The sequence below is a fragment of the Otolemur garnettii genome, unplaced genomic scaffold (genome assembly GCF_000181295.1).
Source record: "Otolemur garnettii isolate 467f Iridium unplaced genomic scaffold, OtoGar3 scaffold00128, whole genome shotgun sequence".
In the NCBI taxonomy this organism is placed as follows: Eukaryota; Metazoa; Chordata; class Mammalia; order Primates; family Galagidae; genus Otolemur; species Otolemur garnettii.
In genome coordinates this window covers 2,591,514-2,601,043 of record NW_003852523.1, presented here as the reverse complement: position 1 = coordinate 2,601,043, position 9,530 = coordinate 2,591,514, and positions in this window count along the sequence as shown.

The window sequence follows — 9,530 nt, the reverse complement described above, 5'->3', positions numbered from 1 at the left end:
GAGTGATTACTTTCCATCCTTGTGGCCCAAGCGTTTAGCCCTTTTTGCGGCGCAGCTCTGCAGTCCATGGTTCGGCTTGAGTTCCCTGGTTTTCCTTAGGGGGATAAGGCTGGATGTGGGAATGATGTAATTCAGACCAGCCGGGAGCAGGATGTCCAGGGGCCAGGCCACCTTCCTGGGAGCTATTCCTCAGGGCTCTCCCTCCAAGTCCTGAGGATAATCTGGTCACCGGCTGGGACGCATGAAAGTCACAAAGCAAAGCAAGGGGCCTCTTTTTCAGCAATTCAGAGTGTGGCATAGTGTAGCTCAGGAGGTGGCCGGGTGTGCCCTCACAGAGATGGAAGGTCAACTGTTGGAGGCCTTGTAAAGTCTCATGGGCCATCTTGGGTGGAGGGTCTGAAGCCAGTAGAGTAAGTTCCTTGCTCTGGGTGGGTCTGCTACCAGAATGCGGAATCTGGAAGATATACATGTTTCCCTGAAAATAAGACCTACCCCCCAAAATAAGCCCTAGCAGGATTTCTATGCACGTGTTAAATATAAGCCCTACTCCGATAATAAGACCTAGTGATGCAGTTATCTGCATAGCCACACCATGCATTTCAGCCTGGAGAGGAAGACATCCCCTGAGAATAAGCCCTAGTGTGTCTTCTTGAGAAAAAATAAATACAAGATAGTGTCTTATTTTCGGGGAAACACAGTATACGTATCTCAAAAACTACTCTGGGATAAAAAAGTACACAGAGGCTCAATCTGCCTTCTTTACACTGACACAAAGTAATGGTGGTAAATGAATGAATGACAAATGGTAAAAGAATGAAACCCTTTAGCAGTTACCTACAAATGTTTATGAGTTCTGAGTTTTGAGACTAAGGTTTGCACAATGAAGACATCAATATTCTTATTTATAGCCTTAGCACAGTTCTGAAGATAATACTTAGCTATAAGAGTCCTAATAGAACTGACATGAAGTTCTGGGCAATCCAGGGAATATTTCTGAAGATCTGTTGGTGTATGGGGAAATTTTTATTGAGGGTTTGTTTTCTCCTGAGGCATCTATATAGACACAGCAGACAGTGTTTAATCCCACACACATTCCCTCCAGTGTAGTCGACTGCGAACCCAGCACTGCCTGATGATCTGGAGTCCCTGGGCTAGTGGGGCCAGCCATCTTTGTTGAGCCTTAAAGCTTTTGCAGTTTTTTCCCCACCAGTCTTAGAGTCAGAGGCAAATCTCTACTCACATTTCTTTTGGCATATAGTCTGTAGACCAGGACAAGCATTGTAGCATGGTTTTGCGATGTTACTTCTGGGGCAGCCACCCCAAAATAAGTCAGAGACATGTACTTCGGAGTAAATATTTTTAACTATGTTTTCTTTAGCCCTTGTTGCAGCTGAAATTAAAAGATTTTGGGTGGCACCTGAGACTCAGTGGGTAGGGCACTGGCCCCTACTGAGGCTGGCAGTTTCAAACCTGGCCCCAGCCAAACTGCAACAAAAAATAGCCGGGCGTTGTGGTGGGTGCCTATAGTCTCAGCTGCTTGGGAGGCTAAGGCAAGAGAATCGCTTGAGCCCAAGAAATTGAGATTGCTGTGAGCTGTGATACCACAGCACTCTACCCAGGGCAACATAGTGAGATTCTGTCTAAAAATAATAATAATCATGATAATAAATTAAAGGACAATAGGCAACCAAATTTTATAAATCATAGCCAACTGATTCACATGCAAATTCTTTCTTCTTATGAGTTCTATTTAACCTGCACTGACAATCCACAAATATGCTAGACTTTCTGTTTTATCCCCCTTTTCACTTTTCTTAAATAACCAGTCATTCTGTTTTAGGACAAAAGTTTACCACACGAGATCCTTTCTTATACAATGCCATCTTTCTGTTTAATCTTTCTTACCCTAAAAAGGCACTTTTCACAAAACAGAATCACAGCTCTGTTATATCTGTTACTACACAGATTAACTATGCAGTTAATCCTTCACTTAGACAAACTGACAATTAAAAAGGCAAAAGTCGCCAGGTATAGTGGCTCATGCCTGTAATTCTAGCACTCTGAGAGTCCGAGACCGGTGGATTGCTTGAGCTCAGCAGTTTGAGACCACCCTGAGCAATTGTGAGACCCTGTCGCTGAGGCAAGAGAATCCCTTGAGCCCAAAAGTCTGAGGTTGCTGTGAGCTATGATGCCATGGCACTTCACCAAGAATGACAAAGTGAGACTCTATCTAAAAAAAAACAAACAACAGCAAAAACAAACAAACAAACAAACAAAAAACCCCAAACAATCTAAGCAGCCAAAGTATTATGTTTTTTTTTTTTTTTGAGTCAGAGTCTCACTATGTCACCCTGGGTAGAGTGCCGTGGCATCACAGCAACCTCAAACTCTTGGGCTCAAGCGATTCTCTTGCCTCAGTCGCCCAAGTAGCTGGGACTACAGGCACCTGCCACAATGCCCCACTATTTTTTTTGTTGTTGTTGCAGTTGTTTAGCTAGCCTGAGCCGGGTTTGAACCCACCACCCTCTGTGTATGTGGCTGGTGCCGTAACCACTGTACTACAGGTGCCAAGCTCATTTTCTTTTGTTTTTAAAAGCCAATTAATTAGAGCTCTTTTGTGTATTTTGATAGTGAAATATCAAAGGCACTGACATATACAGACACACAGGCACACAGAGCAGAGACAGAAGTTGTATTTGTCAGCTTTTAAACATGTATTTTTGCTTACTCCTGTAATCCCAGAACTTGGGAGGCCAAAGTGGGTGGATTGTCTGAGTTCACAGGTTTGAGACCAGCCTGAGCCAGAGGGAGACCTCGTCTCTAAAAATACCTGGGCATTATGGTGGGCGCCTATAGTCCCAGCTACTGCAGTGGCTGAGGCAAGAGAATTGCTTGAGTCCAAGAGTTTGAGGTTGCTGTGAGCTATATGAGGTCATGTCATTCTCCCGAGGGCAACAAAGTGAGACTCTGTCTCAAAATAAATAAATAAATAAATAAATAAAAAGTATCTTAACCAGACTTGTTATTTTAAACAATGTAACATCATTACAATAATTCGAGGATCCATTCAAAGGCCACTTTCCTCCAGTGTCAACATGATACATCTGCCAGGTCCTGTTACAATAAAGTTTCCTTGCCTTTTTAGTTACAGGAGAGTACCCATGCTGGCCCTGTGGCCAGCCCTGTAGTCCCAGCTACTCAGGAGGCAGAGGCAAGAGAATCCCTTAAGCCCAAGAGTTTGAGGTTGCTGTGAGCTATGATGCCACAGTACTCTACCCAGGGCAACAGCTTGAGACACTGTCTCAAAAAACAAAACAAAACAAAATAACAACAACAACAACCACCCCCCCAAAAAAACAAACAAAAAAAAAAAACAAAAAAATATTCACTAGGAGGCCAAGGTGGGTAGATTGCCCAAGCTCAGGAGTTCAAGATCAGTCTGAGCAAGAGCAAGACACGGTCTCTAAAAAGCCCAGTGTCATGGCCGGTGCCTGAAGTCCCAGCTACTTGGGCGTACTTGGGAGACTGAGGCAAAAGAACACAAGAGTTGGAGGTTGCTGTGAACTATGATGCCACAGCACTCTACTGAGGGTGACAAAGTGAGACTAAGACCAAAAACAACAAAGTACCACAAACTGAGTGGCTTAGACCACAGAGATTTTCTGCCTCACAGCTCTAGAGACTGGAAGTCTGAGATCCCGGTGTTGGCAGATTGGTTCTTCTGGAGTCTGTGAAAGTCTGTCCCAGGCCTCGGTGCAGCCTCTGGGAGTTTGCTGGGCAACCTCCAGCATCCCTTCATTCTCTCAGGGTGTCTCCCTGTGTGTGTCTGCGTCCACTTTCCCCTTTAAGGACAGCAGTCAGGTTGGGTTAGGGCCCATCCTGTTGATCTCATTTTAACTTGATAAAGACCCTATCTCCAAATAAGGTTCCATTCTGAGGTGATGGGTGTTAGGACTTCAGCACGAGTTTGCATGGGACACAATTTGTGCTGCTGTGATGTGTAATAGGATGTATTCTGACTTGTGGCAAACTGCTAAAACCTTTGTAATTTCCTGAGTAATATTCCGTTCTAGGAGAATGTGTTGCTCTGGTATTTGGTCTGTGACCCCAGATCCTGACTCAGAGCTCCTAATCCCTTGGAATTTCCTGGGTGAGCAGACTGTCTTTGCTTCCTGTGAGGGGTCACCCGAGAGACCAGGCCGGGATTAGAAGCTTTGTACTCTCAGCTCCACCCACTTCTTCAGGAAGGAGAGGGGGCTGGCTGAGCTAATAGTGGTCCTAGGGACGCAGTCTCCATGAACATCCTGGAACTCTGGGTTCAGAGCTTTCAGGTCCTGAGACCTGTAGAGGTGGTGTGGCCCCCCTCAGCCTGCCCTGTATCTCCCATCAGGCCGTCCCAAGTTGTGCCCTTTTATACTGTAGTGAAGTGTTTCCCTGAGTTCTGTGGGCCATTCCAGCAAATGATCGAACCTGGGGGAGAGGGGGTCATGGGAACTTGTGACTGATAGTGAGTCAGAATCACGGGTCACAACTGGGACTGGTGACTGCCACCTGAAGGGGGGCAGTCTTTGGGGTGGAGCCCTGAACCTGTGGAATCTGATGCTGTCTCTGGGTAGGTAGTGCTGGAATTGAGTTATATCACAGGACACCCACTTGGTATCAGCTGGAGAACAGATGCTTGGGGAAAATTCACCCATCTGAGGTCACAGAAGCATTCTAGGACCTCTCACTCTGTTGCTCTGGGCAAAGTGCTGTGGCATCATAGCTGAGAGCAACCTCAAACTCTTGGGCTTGAGCAATCTTCTTGCCTCAGCCTCCAGAGCAGCTGGGACTTCAGGCGTGCCCAGCTAGTTTTTCTATTTTTCAGAGACAGGGTCTTACTCTTGCTCAGGCTGGTCTTGAACTCTTGAGCTCAAGCAATCACCAGCCTTGACTTCCCAGGGTGCTGGGCTTACAGGCGTGAGCCACCAAGCCCAGCCAAGCAGGTGGTTTCTTTTTCCCACTTGTCCACATTCTACCCATACTATCTGGAAACCTGTGTCTTCTGGTTGTGGAAATGCCCGCCTAGAAACATGGCCTGCCAGGCAGAATTGTAGAGGGTGCCTTGGGCCTGGCTCTAGTTGCAGCATGAGGTGGCCCCAGATCCTTACTGGGTCAGGATTCCTATTGAGCCCCAAGGTCTGTCCCTTCCACGACTGTCACTAACCATCCGCACCTATCAGAGCCAAGGGCTCTCTGGGCAGTGGGCTCCAGCCCTGGCACCAGAATGACGCAGCTGGCATGCGGCATCTCTCAATGGGTAGCTCACAGCTGACTCCTCAGTCATGTGCTCACTGAGTGTCCACTTTGGGGAGTCCCTGCTTTACCAGTGCAGTGCGTTCACCAGAAATTACAGCCAGCAACACAGACTCCACAGGGATCTGGGCTCCATGGCACCTGGCTTTACCCCTGACTGCATAGGCTTAGACAGCTATCTAGGGGTGAAGGCTTTGTCCCAATCACCAGCCCAGGACCGCTGTGCTCGCAGCTGGAAGCTTCTCTGTGTGCTTCGTGTCTGCCTTGTCTCAGCCACAGGGTCCCACATGCCATGGCTGTCCAGGCTTCAGTGAGGTGGCAGGACCCTAAGCTGGCCAGTGACACCTATTCCTGGTTGTCTGAATAATATTATGCTGCCCCTGGGGAAAGCAGGTGTATCTTTTGGACCAGACCACAGTAAACTGCCTGGGTTGTGAACAGCAGAATGTTCACCACTTTATTAAAAGCAACTCTCTTGGGTGGCACCTGTGGCTCAAGGAGTAGGGCACCAGCCCCATATACCAGAGGTGGCAGATTCAAACCCAGGCCTGGCAAAAAGAGACATTTCCTAAATATAAGGGCTCAAGAAGGTTAAAGTTATGCCACCCTGAACTCTCCCGGCCAGAGACTGTGATGCCAACACTTCACAGCTGGCTTTGGGCTCATGAAAGCATGTGCATGAGAAATTAAAACTGAGGCCAGGAGCGTGGCTCACACCTGCAATCCTAGCACTCTGGTAGGCTTAGTGGGTGGATTGCCTCAGAAGTTCGAGACCTGCCTGAGTAAGAGCCAAACCCTGTCTCTACTAAAAATAGAAAAACTAGCCAGGCATTGGTCATGGTGGGCACCTGTAGTCCCAGCTACTTGGGAGGCCGAGGCAAGAGGATTGCTCAAGCCCAAGAGTTTGAGGTTGCTGTGAGCTATGATGCCATGGTATTCTACCCGGGACTATAGAGTGAGACTCTGTCTCAAAAGAAAAAAAAAGAAGTTGAGCATTTAATAAAATGAATAAATTAAACAAATTGTTTCCTCAAGGACCTTCCTAGTGAAACTGTCAGCTTCCTTGCAGTGAGCAGGTGGTGAGGAAGTACACAGAGTCCATGGTGGAGACTGCGGCCACTGCCTTGTCTGGGCGGAGGCTCCACTAGTCTGGCCTACCCCTGCTCTTGTGCCATCATCCCCCACGTCGCAAGGAATAGGTGAGCACCATCTTAGTACTGTTGTAAAAATAGTTCTGGCCATGTGGTCTTCCTGAACAGGTCTTGGGGACCCTTGGGGCCCAAGGGTCACCCTGTGAATAGCTGGTCAGTTTGATGTTACACAGAATGAAGTTCTCTGAACTGGTTTCTAATTAGTTACTTGGCAGGAACTGTTTTTAGAGTTTTCTTTTCCTTCTTCATGTAATTCACCTGCTTATCAATTTGAAATTGAGAGCCAACACAAGTAGCTGTCTCCAAGTATGAGGTCCCAGGCTAGGCACGAAGTGTCACGGGTGAGCTTGCCGGCTACTGACTTTAGGTACACTTTAATCCTTATTGGCTGCTTCCAGTTCTCATGTACCACATAGAGGACTGATCAAATGCTGTGAGTTAAGATGTGCTCTGATAGGCATGCAAGTTGCTGGAATCTGTGATCCGAGAAAAGCCAGTTCTTGGAAGATATAGTTTCTTTTTTTTGGTGCAGTTTTTGGCCAGGGCCGGGTTTGAACCCGCCACCCCGGTATATGGGGCTGGAGCCCTACTCCTTGAGCCACAAGCGCCACTCAAAATATAGTTTCTTGACAAGGTCAGTGAACAGTCTAAATGTGATAATAGCAGCTCAACAGAGCAACTCTGAGACAGAGGGGACCAAAGCCTGGGGAGAGGAGACACACAAAACCTGGCAGGGCTTGGGGTCCCTGGTAGATAGTGGGCTTGCCCTGAGCCAGGTCAGCTCAGACAGGTGGATGGTAGCTCCCTGTGCCAGAACCATGTGGAGCACGGGGAATGCCCCTGCCCACCGTACAGGATATTTCCAGGGCCCTGGTACCTGTGATGGTTAATTTAATGTGCCCAAAGCCAGGCCACTTGTGCAGGTTGTCCCCCCACCCCCCTGCCTGTAGAGGCCCCCAGATCTTGAAGATTCTCACCTGGAGGGCTCTGGCCCCCGACAGCCCAGATGAGAGGGAGGTGGAGGAAGGAGAGGAGAGGCAGGGGCAGGAGGGACTTCAGGGCCTGGCTCCTGCTGTGGCCATCTCCCCCAAGGGCCAGCTGGAGGGCTGAGGATGAATGGCCAGAAGCAGGGAAGGAGCTGGCACACTGCCCTCCTGTGTCAGGACAGCACAGTTAGCACAAAAAGGAGCCTCAAGCTGGAAAAACTCTCCTGTTTCTTCTTAACCCCCTTATTCTTGGCTGTTTTCCTACTTGTGCTGAAATGAATGTTTGCCATCCCTTGAGACATCTGAGAACATAGTTACTGTTTCTGCAACATATTTCAATGAGGATAAGAAAGAGTAAAACACTAATCTCAGATGGAAACTGTGAAAAAAAAAAAAAAAGAATGAAGCAGGCCGGGTGCAGTGGTTCCTGCCTGTAATCCTAGTACTCTGGGAGGCCAAGGCAGGAGGATCCATTGAGGTTAAGACATTGAGACCACCCTGAGCAAGAGCAAGACCTCGTCTCTACTAAAAAAAAGAAAAAGAAAACAAAAAAACCTAGAAAAATTAGCTGGGCATTGTGGCGGGCACCTGTAGTCCCAGCTGATTTGGGAGGCTGAGGCAGGAGGATCACTTAAGCCCAGGAGTTAGAGGTTGCAGTGAGCGATGATGATGCCACTGGACTCTACCCAGGTGACAGAGGGAGAGTCTGTCTCAAAAAGAAAAAAAGAAAGGAGGAAGGCACAGAGGGCCTGAGGGCTTGTCTGGGGGCGCCGTGGTGGCCGGGCCTCTCGGCCCTCCCTTTCCTCCCACGGGTTGTCCTGTGCATCCTCTTCCTCCTCTCTTGCTGTTTCCACATCAATTACATGAGTCAGGATCAGTGGAAAGATTAAAGAGTAGAATTGTTAACAGGAAACAGAATGCACTCCTAGAATTCTAGGGCTGAAAGAAAACTTTCCTTGTCCATTTACCTGGGAGAAAACTCTCAGGCAAGTTCAAGAGGGCTCCAGGTCCTGGCCTCCTTGTGGTCAGTGCCCTTCACACTTACCTCAGTCAAAGAGGAAAAGTCTTTTCCTTTCAGGAGGCCCCTGTCACAAAAGTCTTATTTATTTATTTTGAGACAGAGTCTCACTATGTTGCCCTGGGTAGAGTGCCATGGTTTCACAGCTCACGGCAACCTCCAACTCTTGGGCTTAAGCGATCCTCTTGCCTCAGCCTCCCAAGTAGCTGGGACTACAGGCACCTGCTACGATGCCCGGCTATTTTTTGGTTACAGTTGTTGTTGTTTGGCAGGCCTGGGCTGGGTTCGAACCCACCAACTTTGGTGTATGTGGCTGCCACCCTAGCCACTGAGCTACAGGCGCCGAGCCACAAAAGGCATATTACTAAGAGAAAAACAAACAAGTTTATTAACACACATCTGTCATGGATACATGGGAGAAACTCAGGAATGAGTAAACTTAAGGAAGTAGGTTGGAATTTAGGCTTAAATACCATCTTCAGCTAAAACACAGGAAGCAGGGTGTTGGGAAGCACCTCATGGAGAGGTGACCGGTGACCCGTGTGAGGAAAGTGCGGTGAGTGAGAGCAAAGCTGGCTCAGCAGATTCACCTGCCGTCACCAAAAGTTTGGTACTTGTCCCCACGGCCAAAGAGGCCAAATGAACAGTGAGGACAAGTAACTTGAGAAGAAGGAAAAAGAAGTTTATGAATTTGCTGGCAAATGAGGAGAAGGGCAAACTCTTACCATAAAGTCCTGAGAGAGGAGAAAAAGTGAGGTCTCAGGGAACAGAGGTCTTCTCAAGGAGACCCCAATAGTACACCTGCAAGGTCCTCCCCCTGCTGACTCAGCTCTTAGGAATTTGTAGAAACTTAACTTCCTGGGACCTGGAAACTGACACTTACTGCTGCTTCTGTAAAAGCCCCCGGTTCTGTCTCAGTGCTCGTAGCACAGTGGTTATGGTGCCAGCCACATACACCGAAGTTGGTGGGTTAGAACCCAGCCCGGGCCAGCTAACCAACACTGACAACTGCGACAAAAAATAGCTGGGCATTGCGGCGGGTGCCTGTAGTCCCAGCTACTTGGGAGGCTGAGGCAAGAG